General features: G+C 49.4%; 1 protein-coding gene across 8 annotated transcripts in view; it reads right to left on the minus strand.

Moving 5' to 3' along the window:
• LOC144780983 (uncharacterized) overlaps positions 1-19949 on the minus strand; it is a 1867627-nt gene that overhangs the window by 107929 nt on the left and 1739749 nt on the right. The gene's annotated exons all lie outside the window — the stretch shown is intronic.

Consider the following 19949-nt stretch of genomic DNA (forward strand, 5'->3'; position numbering starts at 1 on the left):
TCCAGGGAGGAACTGGCCTGGCAATTCGGACTGAACTGTTCCCATTGGGCGCAGGGTCAAGACTGATTTGCATATGGCAGGGTCCAAACTGGAATGGCATGGTGAGAAAACAAATGATGGATTTAGGCCCAGATCTCTGTACTGGGGTGAATGTATAACATTGTTCTGCATTCTATCCATCAATTTTTTTTTTTGCATTTGTCAGCCTGAGTGGGATGGGTCTGCTCAGACGTGGGTCCCATGCTCTCCATGCCACTGGAATTAAGCTATCCTGGCTGATGAGGGCTGAAAGCCCTAAACAGGTCCTAGGAGGCTTGTTTCCAGTCAAGGGAGGACCTGGCCTGGCAGTTCGGGCTGGACTGTTCCCATTGGGCGCATGGTCAAGACCAATTTGCATGTGGCTGGGTCCAAACTGGAATGGCATGTTGAGCACAAAAACGATGGATTTAGGCCCAGATCTCTGTACTGGGGTGAATGTATGATATTGTCCTGCAGTCTGTCCATCAATTGTTCTTTTTGCATTTGTCACCTCGAGTGGGACGGGTATGTGCAGACGTGGTTCCCGTGCTCTCCATGACACTGGAATCAAGCTATCCTGGCTGATGAGGGCTGAAAGCCTGAACCGGTCCTAGGATGCTTGTTTCCAGTCCAGGGTGGACCTGGCCTGGCAGTTCGGGCTGGACTGTTCCCATTGGGCACAGGGTCAAGACTGATTTGCATATGGCTGGGTCCAAACTGGAATGGCATGGTGAGAAAAAAAACAATGGATTAAGGGCCAGATCTCTGAACTGGGGTGAATGTATGATATGTTCTGCATTCTGTCCATCAATTGTTCTTTTAGCATTTGTCCCCCCGAGTGGGACGGGTATGTGCAGACGTGGGTCCCGTGCTCTCCATGAGACTGGAATCAAGCTATCCTGGCTGATGAGGGCTGAAAGCCTGAACCGGTCCTAGGATGCTTGTTTCCAGTCCAGGGAGGACCTGGCCTGGCAGTTCGGGCTGGACTGTTCCCATTGGGCGCAGGGTCAAGACTGATTTGCATATGGCTGGGTCCAAACTGGAATGGCATGGTGAGAAAAAAAACAATGGATTAAGGCCCAGATCTCTGAACTGGGGTGAATGTATGATATTGTTCTGCATTCTGTCCATCAATTGTTCTTTTTGCATTTGTCACCCCGAGTGGGACGGGTATGTGCAGACGTGGGTCCCGTGCTCTCCATGACACTGGAATCAAGCTATCCTGGCTGATGAGGGCTGAAAGCCTGAACCGGTCCTAGGATGCTTGTTTCCAGTCCAGGGAGGACCTGGCCTGGCAGTTCGGGCTGGACTGTTCCCATTGGGCGCAGGGTCAAGACTGATTTGCATATGGCTGGGTCCAAACTGGAATGGCATTGTGAGCAAAAAAAAAAGATAGATTTAGGCCCAGATATCTGTACTGGGGTGAATGTATAACATTGTTCTGCATTCTATCCATCAATGTTTTTTTTTGCATTTGTCAGCCTGAGTGGGATGGGTCTGCTCAGACGTGGGTCCCATGCTCTCCATGCCACTGGAATTAAGCTATCCTGGCTGATGAGGGCTGAAAGCCCGAAACAGGTCCTAGGGTGCTTGTTTCCAGTCAAGGGAGGACCTGGCCTGGCAGTTCGGGCTGGACTGTTCCCATTGGGCGCATGGTCAAGACCAATTTGCATATGGCTGGGTCCAAACTGGAATGGCATGTTGAGCACAAAAAATATGGATTTAGGCCCAGATCTCTGTACTGGGTGAATGTATGATATTGTCCTGCAGTCTGTCCATCAATTGTTCTTTTTGCATTTGTCACCTCGAGTGGGACGGGTATGTGCAGACGTGGTTCCCGTGCTCTCCATGACACTGGAATCAAGCTATCCTGGCTGATGAGGGCTGAAAGCCTGAACCGGTCCTAGGATGCTTGTTTCCAGTCCAGGGTGGACCTGGCCTGGCAGTTCGGGCTGGACTGTTCCCATTGGGCGCAGGGTCAAGACTGATTTGCATATGGCTGGGTCCAAACTGGAATGGCATGGTGAGAAAAAATTAATGAATTAAGGCCCAGATCTCTGAACTGGGGTGAATGTATGATATTGTTCTGCATTCTGTCCATCAATTGTTCTTTTTGCATTTGTCTCCCCGAGTGGGACGGGTATGTGCAGACGTGGGTCCCGTGCTCTCCATGACACTGGAATCAAGCTATCCTGGCTGATGAGGGCTGAAAGCCTGAACCGGTCCTAGGATGCTTGTTTCCAGTCCAGGGAGGACCTGGCCTGGCAGTTCGGGCTGGACTGTTCCCATTGGGCGCAGGGTCAAGACTGATTTGCATATGGCTGGGTCCAAACTGGAATGGCATGGTGAGAAAAAAAACAATAGATTAAGGCCCAGATCTCTGAACTGGGGTGAATGTATGATATTGTTCTGCATTCTGTCCATCAATTGTTCTTTTTGCATTTGTCACCCCGAGTGGGACGGGTATGTGCAGACGTGGGTCCCGTGCTCTCCATGACACTGGAATCAAGCTATCCTGGCTGATGAGGGCTGAAAGCCTGAACCGGTCCTAGGATGCTTGTTTCCAGTCCAGGGAGGACCTGGCCTGGCAGTTCGGGCTGGACTGTTCCCATTGGGCGCAGGGTCAAGACTGATTTGCATATGGCTGGGTCCAAACTGGAATGGCATTGTGAGCAAAACAAAAGATAGATTTAGGCCCAGATCTCTGTACTGGGGTGAATGTATAACATTGTTCTGCATTCTATCCATCAATGTTTTTTTTTGCATTTGTCAGCCTGAGTGGGATGGGTCTGCTCAGACGTGGGTCCCATGCTCTCCATGCCACTGGAATCAAGCTATCCTGGCTGATGAGGGCTGAAAGCCCGAAACAGGTCCTAGGATGCTTGTTTTCAGTCAAGGGAGGACCAAGCCTGGCAATTCGGACTGAACTGTTCCCATTGGGCGCATGGTCAAGACCAATTTGCATATGACTGCGTCCAAACTGGAATGGCATGTTGAGCACAAAAACTATGGATTTAGGCCCAGATCTCTGTACTGGGGTGAATGTATCACATTGTTCTGCATTCTGTCCATCAATTGTTCTTTTTGCGCTGAGAAGGCACCAGGTGAGATTTGGGTACATTTATCAAGAAACCCAATTTGATCAACAGGTGTGTTGTCACCTGCAAGTGGCGCGATACCAACTCTGGAGACTCTGCTTTCAACAGGAACAGGAACCCCATACCTTCTGAGATGAGCAGCTACCACCTCCATCACCTTTGTAAAGACTTGAGGCGCGGAAGCGAGACCGAACGGAAGAACCGCATACGGATAATGTTGCGACCCTACAGTGAACCGGAGATACTTCCGATGCAACCTAAGGATGGAAAGATGAAAATACGTAAATCCAGCAGAGTTGCCTGAACCTCAGGTTAGAAACCAGATGACCGAAGCCAAGCCTTTCTCTCTGCCACCACAGAGGATCCATCACACGAACCACAGAGTCAGCAGTGTCCAGACCCGATTGAGTCACCTGACGGGCCGCAGCCTGAGAATCAGAAAGACCTCCAAGAAATGATTCCGATCCTCCTAAGGCAACTTCAGAGCTAGCTGCATGACTGAGTCCATAAATGCTGGCTTCTGATTCATTATGAGGCTTGTTAGTCCCTCCTTAGTACAGCCATGTTGTCATTTGTATCTATCCATGGCTACTGGCCCCTTTACTTGGTTGTTGCCCGAGGCCCGTACTATTTCCTTCGCGCACATGTGGTGTCACGCATCTTTGTCCGTGCCTTGTCCTCTTCTACACCTCTCCACCCCATGCCGCCCGCCAACCCTCATGTTGTCCGTGATGCCAAGTTGCCCACCATTTGCAATGCAATAAGTCTCGTGTAAATTGGAGACCAATTGCATTGCAAATGCTTGTTTTCCCCTGCAATAACACAGACGCAAAATGAAAGTATCCACTCGCATCAAATAGTGTGCTGAGCTCCTGGACGTGTGACTGCCAGGCACCTTAGTCCCCGGGACGAGATAGTAGGGAGCCGGGCTGAGGCTGAGTGCTGCGCCCGCTGGTCCTCCATGGTGCTTTTGGAGCTGCTCGCTACCTTTGATTTCAAGAGAAACGTGCTAACCCTGCTCCTGGACACGAGCCCGGGGACCCACGGTCGCTAGGAGCCCTCAGGTAACAGGAAACTGTCCTGAAAGAGTGACAGAAGGTATAGTCTTAGTTGAAGCAGAGGGGTAGCAGAGTGTAGGGGATTTTGTCAGTGTACATTTAAGAATTGGATGGAGCTTAAATTTAAAATAACTGCCCATTAGACTAAAATGTAATGTGTGTCACATTTAGTAGGGGCTGGATTTTAAGTCAGCCGTGTGTAGTTTTTGATATGCAACTAATAGTTGCTGAAGGCCACTGTGTATGACTCCTCAGGCAATACTGGCCGTCCACAACTTATAGTTTTGCTCTTTACTCTATAAATATGGACAGTTTGTAATGTAACTTTGGCTTTAAAGGCCAGCGCTGTCTGAAAGTGTGTCGCATGTGATAAGGCTCACTTGATTTGCATGACTTTAAGCCAACTTTAACAAGGAAACGTGAAACCACCTTTTCCAGCCTGCAAAGTGGTCTTAGGTGTACAACAGCCTGCAGAAGGTGTGACACATGACAATCGTGTTTTAGTTTCCTCATAAATACTGTCTTAGGTACCTGAGAATGATGAAGAAAAATGGAACAAGGCCCAGCATGCAGTGCTGTTGGCTAAAAATCCAGGACACATACGACATGCGAAGGGGTCGGGGCGCGCACTGCTGCTTTCTTCCTGATGCAAAGGGCTCTCAGTTTTTAGATTGGCCACGCTCCAGGGAACACATCTTACATTGTAAAATTCAGGAACCCTGCGCCCTTTAAGATTTCCTGGTTAAATTTGCTTTCAGCATCCCTTCGGTGTGCGTGGGGTGTCATTTTACGAGGTCTGAATGGGACCCTTTAAAGGCCAGTCCTGCATCTATAAGGGCACCACCCACAGTCTTTAGCGGCTTGAGGATTACAGTCAGGCTTTACTCAGTGCCTGTAGTCGCATAGAGTGTGTACTGCTTCCATACCGTGAAAATTAAAATTGCTCGGGTGCTTCGTGCCACAACCTGGTGTGAGGATGACGTTGTATACGAGAACCCCGATTTTGGGCTACAAGTAAATGTCTATTTGTGTCATCTCTTGGTAAATGCAGCAGCTGTGGTGGTTGGGCGAGGAAAAGAAACAGCTGGGGCACGTGCCCCCTTTTAAAGCTACCCTGCTTGTTCCATAATGCTTGAAGCTCGCCCAGTAATCCTGCCAAGTCAAGGGGATAACACATTGCAATACCCTCTCTTCAGCTGTGCGTCTTTGCTTAAATCCCCTTAGCAACACCCTGTGCCTTCAAGGCTTGCTATATATTAACCATGAAAACATCAATCTTAATATTGGGTAAATTTACCTGTACTGGTGCGAATATCCCCCTTAATTAACTACTCATTACACTGTACCTGGTAAAGCCAGTGCCAGTTTGTATGGATACCACCAGTGGCTGACCTACCCCTCTCAGTATCTCATGTGAGGCGATTTCCTACCAAATGATTTCAGATTGGCCGAGTAGAGCCACCAAATTGACAGTGTCTCACTTTAACAACACACACCTTGCAGCACTTTGACAAGACAGCATGAAAAGTTTTAGAGAATTCAAGGGAACAATACTATATCACGAGGTGCTTCATGGCGGCAGCTATCAGTGGCTCTGTGAACAGCCCTTCTATCTCAAGTGCCCACGTGTGTAAATAAATAAATAAAGAACCTCAATCTCCAGGTCCCCCAGATGAGCACCCCAGACAAGAGTAGAGGCATCTGATATCACTCTGGCCACCAGAGGTTGAAACAGCTTTCCTTGAGACAGGTTGCCTGAAACACTCCAGCATAACAGATCCGCTGCAGTGTCTCTGGAGATTCTGACCATCTCCCTGAGATCCCATTGTGTTGAAACCACTGCCCCCGGAGAAACCACTGGAGTGCCCTCATGTGCCAGCGTGCATGGTTGATCAACAGTGTTCAGGAAACGAACAGACCAAGCAGACGCAAAACCTTTGGGACTGGAAAAGCCACACCATCCTGAAACATTGGGATCATAGCTTTGATGTCTAGAATCCTCTAAGGAGGCAGAAAAGCATGACTCACATTAGTATCCAGTACTGCCCCTATGAATAGGTTGAGCTGAGAGGGCACCAGGTGAGATTTGGGTACATTTATCGGTAACAACCCAAGTCGAACAACAGTTGAGTTGTTTACTCTCAGATGATGAAGCACCATCTCTGGTGACTTTGCCCGAGCAGCCAGTCATCCAGATAGGGGGAAACAGGAATCCTCGACCTTCTGAGATGCCCTGACACCACCGCCATCACCTTTGTGAAGACCCGTTGAGCGGATGACCACAAACTGATAAAGTTTAGACCCCACCACAAAACAGAGATACTTCCGATGCGACCACAGGGTGAGAATGTAAATCGATCAACACCATCCAGTCTTCCTGCTGCAGCGCCAGAAGAACCTGAGCTAGGGTCAACATCTTGAACTTCTCCTGCTTGAGGTAAAAATTCAAGATCCTGAGGTCTAGGATCGACCTAAATTGCTCTTCGTTTTTGGGGATCAGGAAATGCTGGGAGTAGCTTCCCTGACCCGTTTCCTGCTACGGAACAGCTACTATTGCACCTTTCTGTAACAAGGACAGGATCTATTGTTGCAGAAGCAACAGATGGTCCTCCGAACTCCAGCCCTGGTGAGGAGGGAAAGAATGGGAAACTCTCGGGAAAAAATGATGTACCCATTTTCTATAAGCTTTAAAACCCAAAGATCTGACGTAACAGATTTCCAACTTTGTAGAAAATGGCAGACCTCCCACGGGTCCAACATGCTCCAAGATGGGGGATTTAGAGCTGTTTCCCTGAGGATCCAGTTGTGGGGACAAAAGAGGAAGAGGAGGAGGAGGAGAAGACTAGTTGGCGAGCAGCTCCCCGCAGATGACCTTTATCCTTCCATCTGTATGTTCTGTACAGAGGGTTTGTCTCTTGTTGCTGCTGCTACTGCCTTTCCTAAACTCTGAAAATCTTCAGTACCCAAAGCCCCTAGGCAGAAATTGCAAACCTAGAAACCAAGCGGTAGCTCTGCTGTCTTTAAAACGCTGTTGCGCTGTGTCCGCCTTGGTCCCGAAAAGTCTGGAGCCATCAAAAGGAAGGTCCAACAGCATGGCCTGAACATCAGGAGAGAACACCAATCCTCTCAGCCAGGCATGCCTCCTAGTAGCCACCAGGGAGACCATCACCCTGGCCATGGAGTCAGCCATGTGAAGCCCAGACTGAATCACCTGATGGGCCGCCGCTTGAGTGGCCGTCAGCACCTCTGCAAAGTGGCCCTGGACATCCTTGGGGAGTTTAGGAATCACTTCCTTGGCTGAGTCCATCAACGCATGGATGTAACATCCCAGCAGGCATGTTGCATTACTCGACTTTAAGGCCATACTGGCAGATGAAAATACCTTCTTTGCCGACTGTTCCAGCTTCTTTGAATCCCTATTCCCAGGAGTGGACGGGAAGGAACCTGAAGACTGCTTTGAAGAACAGGAAGCCTAAGCACCAAACCTTCAGGCGAAGAGTGCATTGCCAAAAAAGCAGGATCCCCAGGCCCAACTTTATATCACCTTGCCACTGATCTGGAAACAGCTGGGGTAGACATACGATTTTGCCACACTTCCAGAATGGGATCTATCAAGGCTTCATTGAACAAAAGTAATGGTTCCATTACTGATGAAGGGGAGTGAAGAACCTCCATCAAATTGTTCGACTTGATATATAAAATGTTAATCATGGCTTTGAGATTACCCATATCGAGCCTCACCACTAATCATCTTTTAGGCGTACACCTATTGCACTTGGCCACTTCTCTCCTAATGAACAAGTTACTTACCTTCGGTAACGCTTTTTCTGGTGGATACAGTATCTGCCTGTGGATTCCTCACCGTTTTGAATATCCCCTGCGCCAGCATTCAGCAGAAACTTTTTCCTTCCTCTCCACGCCGACGAATTTGTCACAATACTATGGCTCCGCTCGCGACTCCGTATGACATCACTGGAGCCATAAGAGAGCATCGTCGGCATGATGACATCAGTTCCACCAATTTTTTCCATGTCTCCGAGGCGAACAGGTGGACCGACAACAGATTTAAAGTATACAAAGTCCTCAACATTCATACTAATACACATAGTGTAAAATCAAGAGGAAAGTCAAAGAATAAAAGCATTTCCTATAAATACACAAAGATAGATAGAAGAGACAATGCAAAACAAACATGTTAAACAAAGCCACCTTTAAGGTAAACAAGGGTGGACATCAGGGAGGAGCGTGGGTCAGTGAGGAATCCACAGGCAGATGCTGTATTCACCAGAAAAAGTGTTACTGAAGGTAAGTATCTTGTGCTTTTGATGGATACATCTGCCTTTGGATTCCTCACCTTTTGGATAGAATCCCACAGCAGTCTCACTCCCGGAGGAGGGTGTCCACCCTTCCATAACAAAAAATCCTGGAGGACAGAGCGCGCAAAGTGGAGTAGTGTGGCTCACTGGTTAGAGGCGGCAGGCCTGAGAGCAGAAGTCAGCCTGGGACCAGGGTTCAATTCCCGACGCGGCAGGGTTGTGGACATTGGTCAGCGGACTCGATAATTCTCGCTTTGGTGCTTACTCTAATCAGGGGTTCCACTCGGCAACTCTGGGCATTAGCTTGCCTAATCTCCACAACGGCCCCACCAATTCCGGGGATGCCTGGCTCCACCTTGGGGACTCCCAGCAAGGGACCATCCCACAGGGAAAGCCAGGACGGGTTCCCCAGAGTTATACAGCGCCGGGACGCCCCGTTGCTGGGGCAGCTGTGCGCTTTACAAGTATACTACATGTCCCTCCTCATTTCAGAGTTCAAGCAATAATGCTTTGCGAAAGTGTGGAGGGAGACCCAAGTTGCAGCCTTACAAATCTCCACCACAGGTACACCTCTGCCAAAGCAGAAGTGAATGACTTGGCTATGGTAGAATGAACTCTAAAACCTACAGGAGGTTCCTTACCAGCCAGGGCGTAGCAGATCTTGATGGACAAGATGATCCACCTGGAAAGCGTTTATTTGTGCACAGCCTTGCCCTTCATGCGTCCAACGTAGCCCACAATAAGCTGATTGTCCAATCGCAAGTCTTTATTCCTGTCCAAATAAAATCTCACGGCTCTTTTTGGATCCAGGTTGTGAAGTCTCTCCTCCTCCTTGGAAGGGTGAGGGGGGGGAATAAAATACTGGAAGAGTAATGGACTGTCCTAGATGGAAAGGAGTAACCACCTTAGGCGGAAAAGCAGCCCTGGTCCTGAGGACCATCCTTTCAGCATGTATGGTCAAAAACGGGGGCTTTGAACTGAGAGCTTGAAGCTCACTCACCCTCCTGGCTGAGGTAATAGCCACAAGAAAGACCATTTTAAAAGACAGGAGTCTCAAATGACAACTATGTAAAGATTCAAATGGGGAACCCATCAAGAAAGTCAAAACAAGATTTAAATCCCATTGAGGCATAACAAAGGGGGAAGGCGGAAACCTATTGGTAAGGCCTTTAATAAATGTCACAACAATAGGAGATTTAAACTAAGACGGCTGATCCGGCATACTAAGAAACACAGATAAAGCCAATAAATAGCCCTTAACAGTGGCCACAGCATAACGATGCTGAGCCAGGAAAAGTGACAAGTGGGCCTTTAAAGGGTCAATGGACCTCTCCCCATACCATATAACAAACCTAGAGCATCTATAGGAGTAAACAGACTCAGTGGAGTGTTGCCTGGACGATAAAATAACATCCACCACATCCGGCGGGATAGGGAAAAAACTCAGGTTGCACCGTTCAATCTCCATGCATGAAGGTGCAGGCTCTGGAGGTGGGGGTATAGAACCTGCCCCTGCGACTGCAACAGGAGGTGTGCACTTAGAGGGAGACAGAGCAGAGGGAGCGATGAGAGGTGAAGTAGATATGTGTACCACACCCTTCTTGCCCATTCAAGGGCAATCAATGTAACTTGGGCCCGGTCTTGGTGAATCTTCCTCAGAACCCGAGGAATCAAGGGTGTGGGAGGAAACGAGTAAAGGAGTTGCGAGCTCCAATTAATTTGAAATGCGTCCACCAATGCTCACTGCATTGGATAGTGGAGACTGCAGAAAAACAGGAAGTGTGCGTTCTCGTGAGTGGAAAAATAGGTCCAACCGAGGAGATCTGGAAGATGTGATGAACCACCTCCTGTTGAAGCCGCCACTTGTGATCGGCCGAGTAATACCAACTGAGACTGTCCGCACGAACATGAACACCAAGAAAAGTGAAAATTGAAGAACATCTGACAAGTGGGCCTATAAAGGATCAATGAAACTCTCTCCACACCATTTAACAAACCTAGACCACCTATAGGAGTAAATAGACATAGTGAAGTGTCACCTGGACGATAAAATAACATCCACCACATCCGGCGGGGGAGATAAGGTACTCAGGTTGCCCCGATCCATGTCCAGGCATGAAGGTGCAGGCTCTGAAGGTGGGGGTGTAGATACAAAATAACAATAGAAGGGAGGTAGAGTACAGAGTAGGATTCTTACTCCACGGGCACTGTTACATAAACAAAAAGAATCCTACTTACAGTGGACAGGGGGAATGTCGACCACAAATGTGGGGACACTCAGTGTTTTGTAAAATACCCCTCACACACCAACAGGCCCCTTGGTGTCATGCTTCATCATTGGGGCCTTCGCACCCCTCTAACGGGATGCAGCGTGCTGCGACCTACGGCTACGCGGGAGCACTGAAAGTGTAGACTATGTGTGGTGCGTGTGGTGGAAGGGGTTGGGTATATTAAAATGTGAGTGGTGGGATATAGTGAAGATTAAAAAGTACCTGGCTCGTAGGTGTTAGGAAAAAACTTTATTCACAACCTCGGGCTGGTACTAATCAAAGAAGTGCAGGTTGAGGTAGTTAACTGTCGTGACTATGGACAGTACCTCTGGTGTGCGTCGACATGTTTCGGAGCTGGTGCTCCTTCTTCAGGACGGGGGCACAACTTCCCCACCTTACTCACGTTTTTCTAATTGGTGTATAATTAACCAAAAAGTGAAGGACTATTTACAGTTTTTTTTAAGGAAAACTAAGGCTATAATGTGCCTACAGCGGTATAAGATCATGAAATTACCTCCGTCCTACCCCTTACGCTGCTCCGCTGAGCACCAGCGGAGCAGCGTAAGGGGTAGGACGGAGGTAATTTCATCCCGAGCCTATTTTAGCCGAATTTAGCAACAAAACCCCTGACGTTCTTAAAATGCTCATGAAGCAAGAAAACCTTACAAAATAGCACATGCAACTGCATGATCTTATACCGCTCCGAAACATGTCGACGCACACCAGAGGTACTGTCCATAGTCACGACAGTTAACTACCTCAACCTGCACTTCTTTTATTAGTACCAGCCCGAGATTGTGAATAAAGTTTTTTCCTAACACCTACGAGCCAGGTACTTTTTAATCTTCACTATATCCCACCACTCACATTTTAATATACCCAACCACTTCCACCACACGCACCACACATAGTCTACACTTTCAGTGCTCCCGCGTAGTCGTAGGTCGCAGCACGCCGCATACCGTTAGAGGGGTGCGAAGGCCCCAATGATGAAGCATGACACCAAGGGGCCTGTTGGTGTGTGAGGGGTATTTTACAAAACACTGAGTGTCCCCATATTTGTGGTCGACATTCCCCCTGTCCACTGTAAGTAGGATTCTTTTTGTTTATGTAACAGTGGTGGGGGTGTACAACCTGCCTATGCGAATGTGAGAGGAGGTGTGCTCTGAGAGGGAGACGGAGCAGCAGGTGCGATGAGAGGTGAAGTAGATCTGTGTACCACACCCTTCTTTGCCAATCCAGGGCGATCAATATAACTTGGGCCCAGTCTTGGCGACTCTTCCTCAGAACCCAAGGAATCAAGGGTATGGGAGGGTATGGGAGGAAAAGCGTAAAGGAGTTGCGAGCTCCGATCTATCTGAAACGCGTCCCCCAATGCTCCCTGCTTCGGATACTGTGTGATGGACCACCTACGGATGAAGCCACCACTCGTGATCGGCCGAGTAATGCCAACTGAGACTGTCCGCACAAACATTCAGCACACCGGCCAGATGATTCGCAAATACACAAATCTGATGGTCCTGAGCCCAGGACCAAAGTCGCAGAGCCTTCTCGACAGAGACGATACGACCCTACACCTCCCTGTTTGTTGATTTACCACATCGCGGTAGTGTTGTCTGTCAGGACCTGAACGACTGACAGTGAAGGGAAGGAAGGAAAGCCTTTAGTGCCAAACATATTGCCCGCAATTATAGAAGGTTGATATGAAGCAACCTTATCTCTAGAGACCAAAGACCTTTGACCTTCAAATGAGCACCCCACTCTAAAGTGGAGGCGTCCGTGATCACTGTGGGCACCGATTAAGGAGGCTGAAAGGGCTTTCTTTGAGACAGTTTGCCCTGCACACTTCACCAAGTCAGCTCCGCTGCAGCGTCTCTGGACATTCCTACTGACTCCCTGAGATCTCCTTTGTGTTGACGCCACTGCCTGCGGAGGTACCACTGGAGTGCCCTCATGTGCCAGTGTACATGACTGACCAACAGTATGCAGGAAGCAGACAGACCGAGTAGGCGAAGGACTGGAACAACCGCTCCATTGTGAAAGAAATGAATCATCTCCTGAATGTTGAGAATTCTCTGAGGAGGTGGAAAAGCTCACACACAGTAGTATCCAGTACCGCCCATATAAACAGGTTGCGCTGAGAAGGCACCAGGTGAGATTTGCTCACATTTATTGAAAAACTCAAGTTGAACAACAGTGGAGCTGTCACTTGCAGATGTCAGACCTCATTATGCACACAAGTTCAATATTGGCACGTGATATTCTAGTGCTGATGCTACTCTTACAACTTGTTTAGGTTACATCAGTGTATTTTATTCAAATTTATAAATATCAAATTACCTTTGCTAATATGTTGGATAAATTGCAATCTCGAAAATATTCCCAATCTTTTCACTTATTCAACCTTCTTATCGATTTAACCTGAATCGTGATAAATCAAAATACCTAGTTTTAGGCATGCTCCCTCTCCAAGCAACCCATGAATAGGTTGACGTCAGAGGGAGCAAACTGTGTGCATAATGAGGTCTGACACCCGGAGTGGGGTGATCATATTATTATGTGTGGCAAGGTTTTTGATAAAACCGATGAAAAATGATAATATTCATGAGCTATGAGATGACATTTGTACAGTTTTTTGTTTGATAATCGGTTTTTCCATCTTTATCATGTAATATTAAATACTTAGAATGGATAGCGAAAGGCTGTTAATGTTTGATGAGTTATGAATAGGATAGGATGTGTTTCAATAATAGACATAGCACATCCAACAATATATTCATACACATTTTATTTTCTATTTGTTTTCATTACAGCCCTGACGAAGTCCTGTGTTAGGACGAAATGCATAGGCTGTGTATGTTAAGCTGTATGAAAAACTGATGAACAATGATAAAGAATTTTGAGAACAAGAAAATGAACATTTCAAATGAACTCTTGAAAATAATAAACATTTTTGACATCATCGAAAGGCCTGTGGACTGGATTGGTACTAAGAATTGTTAATAATATATTCTTACTTGGTGTTTGGAAAATACATGTGCTCCTTTCACTTCATGTATGTTTAAAAATTTGGGAGGCTTACAGTGGTAGCCTTCAGAGAGTTGAGCACAGGCACAGTGAACACAGATCCAAATTCAGCTAGTGCACATTGGGAGGTATAACCTTGACCGCTGAAGAGATTAGCAAGGAGAAGGATCATCCTGAACCGGCAAGCCCTCCAACTCCGGAGATCCCCTCGGCATCTGTGACCACGCTGGAGTACCTTTTGGAGAAGGAGATTTTTCCAGGGTCACCTGAGGAGATGGTGAAGGTAAAGGAGACACAACGCCTTTTCGACTACGTCAAGGAGCTGGAGAAGGTGATCTCGAAGCCTTTTACTTCAACGAAGGGCGCTAAGAGCCATGCCTCCTCTTCTTCTTGTGCTTCCTTGACTTCGAAGCATGCAAAGTCGACGACTTCGACTCTGATCTTTTTCGCCCTCTCTTCTCCTTCCTTGCTTTTGCCATAAAAAGCTTGGCCTCCCGTTCTTTCAGAGACTTTGGGTTAATTTTACGACAGCAGGAACAGCCCTCCACATAGTGATCCGATGACCAACACCACAAACAGTCCTCAAGGGGGTCAGTGATGGACATATGTCCCCCACACTCTCTACAGGGCTTACATCCTGACTTCCTTGAAGTCGCCTTTGCAAAGCAACAGTTAAAACTGGAGAAACAACAAAGTAACTTGACACAGTATGGAGAGTCCCAGAAAACTGTTACACGTCGATGGCGCGAAAAAAAGGGAACTGAGGTCATCACACCGACGACATACGGAGTCGCGACCGAAGCCATAGTAGTGTGAGGACCTCGTCGGCATGGAGAGCTAGGAAAAAGTTTGCGCAGAATGTTGGCGCAGAGGGTATTAAAAAAGGTGAGGAATCTACAGGCAGATGTATCCATCAGAAACAGTTGACAAGTTGAATAGTGACAAGTATGTTCCAAAGAGTACTATCACTGTGATATTATTGAGCAGCAGTGATGTTCTGTGAAATTAGGGTAAACCAGTGGTGTTAGAAATGCGGTAGTGTGGTGCAGAGCGGGTGGGCCAAACTCCAGAGGAAATGTGTAAAGCACCCGCGCAGCACACACAAGTGACACACAAGGCACACTACAAAAAGAGACCACACCAGTTTAGGTGAAAAACAGCATATGTATTATGCACAACACAGCAAGAAGTAATCACAGGGGTAACACAGTGCCAACTGACACCAGGTAGCAATACACAAGGGAACTATTTACAGGGCAGGGCCAATCAGGCCGCTGCCAGAACTATCGCAACAGGACATAGGGTAAAGGAAAGTCCATCAATAAATTTATCACAGCCAGCAACTACTGGCAACGAACTGAACTCAGCTCAGCACATTAGCATGAGCCCCCTTAGGCATAAAAGCGTAAGCAGGAGGCATAAACATAAGCGTAAATCATGTGAACATCACATTAGGCACTGTTAGGCAGACAAATACAGTATCATCACCTTCGGGTCAGGACTGTAAATACATTAACATATGGCATCAGAGCGGGCCTAGCAACACCTCATGCGCGACAATCAGCATAAACCCCCATTAGCAGCATGAGGCATAACTTTAGGTAGAACTGCATGAGGCATAGAAGCAAACCGTATACAGGCAGGAACATAGGCATTATGCATGAACCTCGGGGCACAAAAGCATATTATGCGCAAAAACCCATTAGTGTAAGGGCATTACATTCTGCAAGCATGCAACCTCATTCCTGTAGGGCCTGACGCTAGGCATGAATCCTAAGCAAGGTAAGCGTAAGTGGGAGCCTCAACATAAGTACCTGGGGCATCTCATTAGGCCACAATGCATAATGCATCAAATTATGAGCATGGGACTGAATCCTAACGTAAGTCCCCCCCCACCGTAGAAAAAAAATGTTAGGCACATTAGTATCAATGCATAACCATGGGGGCATGACGGCATGAAACATAACCAGTGGTGCACCCGGGGTCCCACCGAAAATATTTGCCCCAAACTTGCAGAGAAACCTCTGGCGTCACTGCGCAGTCCTCAAAGGGTCTCTAGGTTCATGAATGCCCCTACACGTGGCTGCTGCCTACTGTCCGGCGGGGCAGCTGGGTAAGTACAGTCAGCATGGGTCCGTAGCTCTGAGCCGCACTGGGAACTTAGGAGTCCAACCCTGGGACTCCTGAAGTAAAAATGGCCAATACGTTGCAGCTGCCCCCTGTTAGCTAGGGCAGCTGTAAAGTCACACTGGCGCAGGGGGGGATGGCACCGACAATGTGCCCCATTGCCCTCTCCACCCCCAGCCCTCAAAAGGACCCTTCCAGTGCTTCGGGGCCCCCGACAGTCCCACAACTCCGCCTCACTCACCAGGATTCCTGCGGACTCCGGACGGCTTCTTCGTTTCTGGGCTGCAGCAACATGCGGGGCTCTCTGCACTACACAAGAGCCTCGCCCACAGCAGCGCTTTGCCGAACTTCACCTGGGCCTATTCTTGCCTTGCGGGGGCACTGACCGGCGGGGTGGGCTCACGCTCCGGTTGTTTTCCACCAACGGGGCTCCCTCATTGCCACGGGAGCCCCGTCTCACCTCCGCCTCGTTCCGACGTCGCCCTTCACCCGGGTCCCTCTCCAGGGGCCCAGGGCATTGTCAAGTAGCCGGCAGCCTCCCGCTGCACTCGAGTCTCTCCTCCGCCTTTGGAGGGCCCCCACCACGGAGCGAAGTCTCCGTTGACTTCTGGGCTGGTTTTCTTGCGGGGCACTGGCCGGCGGGGTGGGCTCCAGTCTCGGTCTCTCTCCACTGGGCTCCCTTGCACCACGGGAGCCCCGACACCACTCCGCCTATTTCTGGCTCTCCTCCGCCTTCGGTCGGCAGGCCACACCCCCAACCAGGCACGCTCCTGCCAGGCTTCCGGATCGCTGCAATCAGCGCAGCGGCCCGGGTTTTTTTCGGCAACCACGGGTTGCGGCGGTGATCTCCTTGCGGGCAAAGTGCGGGGTAGGCTTCCACCAAATTAGGCTGAAACTCGCGGGGTAGGCTCCCGCTGCGTTTTCAAATCGGCAAAAGGGCGCCACTAGGCGGTGTGGGCACCAGCTATTTACATATGCAGGGATGTGCAATACGTGGGGTAGGCTCCCGCAGTATTGTTAAATATTTAGGGGCAGCATACACGCGGGATGGGCACCCGCTATGGCAATAACGCGGAGTAGGCTCCTGCTCCTCTACCACTGGCCACAATGCGGGGAGTAGAAATATAGCACTTTCACAGCCCAGCGCTGCATCCACCAGTTCCCCTCTTCTCCTGGGCAATACTCCTAAAGCGCTCTCCTTGTGCAGGGGTGCAGGCAGGAGACAGTCACTTTAAGTATAGCGCCCACCAGATATAGCGCTCACGCTCCTCACCTCCTTCTTCTTTTTGGGGGGAGTAAGATATAGCGCTCATGAGGCGTAAGGTCCCACCAAAGGCTTCAGGGACAACAGGTCCCGCTCCTCACTTCCTTCTGGGTGCCATCAAAGGTGCTCCTTTTCTTCGGGGCAATCAGTATAGAGCGCCACCCCCACCAAGCGCTTGATAGCAGACGGGGAAGCGCAGACCAGTCCAGTTTAGCGGTCTTCTTCTTCAGGGACTAGTCAGCAGGCAGCGTACAGTTGTAGCGCTCACGAGGCGCTAGGGCAGGAAAGCAGACAGGCAGTACTGGGCCAGGTCCGCTGTCAGTGGGTACTCATCAGTACGGGACAGCAGCTCCTAGGAACCATCATCCCCTGTAACGTGGCACTCCTCCTGGTACAGCAGCCTGTACTCCAGCAGTGGGCTCTCACTGGCCCTGTAGACAGTGGAGGGGTACAGATGGGCTCAGGGGCCAGTACACAGGCCCATGTGTTGGCACCCCCTGGCAGCAGGTCCCCTCACCTTCACATCCACGCTCTGACTGAGCACATGGTGGCACAGCCCCCCTATTTATACGCCCCTCACCCCACCTACCAGACAGTGCCAGAAGCTTCTAGAAGCATCTGGGGAAACCAGTCCTGACTGGCTCAAGGGGAGGAGTAGAGCACCCTGGGTGCCAGGTTTCCCTCCAAAAGCTGGGGTTGCTGGGAAACAACAACTAGACTGGTAACCCACCTCAGTCAGGCGGCACCACACACAGCCATGGTATTAATTTTAAAAGCGACATTTTACCAAGGTGCATTCTTACAATGGGGGAATTACAGGTGCGCACGCCATTGTGCAGCACGGACTATGGCACCTCATACCACACATGGCCTATTTCTCTACCACGGGGGAAATATCCTCAAATGACGTGTTGATTTCCCCAAAAAGCTAAAAAAATCAGGGGGAAGAGGGCCAAGTCCAACACAACTTCCCCCCAGCCAAAAGCCAGGGTAGACCGATCAATGCCTTGATGGGCTTTCCGGCTTGGGGTGAAAAACGTGGATGCAAGCCCGCAACTGCAGGGGCATCTGCAGGTTCTTCACCATTCTGGAACCCAATGGCTCCCTTTCTCAAACCTCCCTTGACCAACTAAGCCACCCCATTGGTTTTCTCTAGCTGGTTGTGGCCAGGACTGGCCCCTAGGCCATCCAGATGTCTCTGGCCCTTGCTCTCTCACAGAGTGGGGGGCTTTAGCCCCAGCCCTGTAGTACCCGTTGACCACTCTCCTTCTCCTCCGTGCAGTTCCAAACTGCCACCGGTCCTACCACCTGGGGTCCGCACCCACAGGCTGACCAGCAATCAGGGGTGAGGATCTCCTCCCCCTACCTCTCCTTCCGGGGTTCCGCCCTCTCTTCCTCATCTGCGGAGCACCCTGAGACCACCACTCTCTCACTTGTCCAGGGCCATGGCCCTCCATCTGCTCCACCAGCCCAGGGTCTGAACCCTTAAGCTGCACCGGTGCCAAGGGTGAGTCCTCCCTCCCCCTGCACCCTCTCCCAGAGTTCCACACCCTCCTAACTGGAGTAGTACCCATGGAAGACAATTCTGGGGGGACACTGCTTACAGATGTCCCACCCGCCAGGTCAAGCAGTACCTGTCCCTGGCCTCCCAACCCAGGATCTAAGCCCTGTGGGTGAGCCGGTGCCAGAGGCGAGACCTTCCTCCCTCTGCATCCCCTTCCAGAGCTCTGCACCCTCCCACCTGGAGAAGTATTCCTAGAAGACAATTCTGGGGGGACCTTGATTACAAGTGCCCCTCCCTTCAGGTCAGGCAACCCCTGAACCTGTCATCCCAGTCTAGGATCTAAACCCTGCGACTGGGCAGACCACCGAATCACTGGAGCTCCGTTGACAGATGCCCCAGGTTCTCCTGACACTAGGGGCTCCCCTTCACTGGATGGCACATCAGGACAGCCTAGGCACCCAACCTGGGGTTCCCTTATGGAACTCTCCAGGACCTTAGACTGCGGTTGGGGCACCTCGGGACACCTCCCCGTCTCACTCCTTGTAGATAGGATGTGAGGCCCTACAACCCTCTCACTAACCCGGGACCTAGTTGGGCTATTCTGCACCTCTCCCGCCTCGCTGGGTCGGAAAATCCCTGCACCATTCCCTTCAGGACCACTCCTCAGGCTCTCTGGCACTCACCCAAAGGTCTGCCTCCCGTGCAAAAAAGCGAAAAAATTTAGGGGGAAGAGGACCAAGTCCAACAAGTGGATAGTAGGTTTTACTGCCAGGGTACATCTCTCATATTTGGAGTTTTCCAAGTTCACCTCAGTGTCGGGGGATATTTTGAAACATAAGGAATCCCCATGTAGAATTTGATTTTTTTCTAATTGATATTGAAATTCAATACAATGCCATCAATTGTAGATCAAAATAGAAAGCAGGCCAGAATTGGACTATATTTAACCAAATACCGCTCCTAACTAGACAAACAGACAAATTTAGACTTTGACAGACTGCCTTTAGGAAAGGGGAGAACATTACTTCCATCCATGAAATTTAGAGATGTCCCATGGACTCATGAATATCTCTTCACATTGACATGAACTGTCTTCATGAAGATTTCTGTCAATGTACTAAATGTTTGGTGAACTATACCGTCAGCCACAATGACCGGCCATCAAACTTTTCAAATGGTTTCTTGTTTTTCAAAAGCAAACTCACAAAATGGTAATGTGTATTGGAAAAATAAAAAACTAATGACCTCCACACTCTGGGAGATTTCT

The sequence above is a fragment of the Lissotriton helveticus genome, chromosome 9 (assembly GCF_964261635.1).
Source record: "Lissotriton helveticus chromosome 9, aLisHel1.1, whole genome shotgun sequence".
Classification (NCBI taxonomy): domain Eukaryota; kingdom Metazoa; phylum Chordata; class Amphibia; order Caudata; family Salamandridae; genus Lissotriton; species Lissotriton helveticus.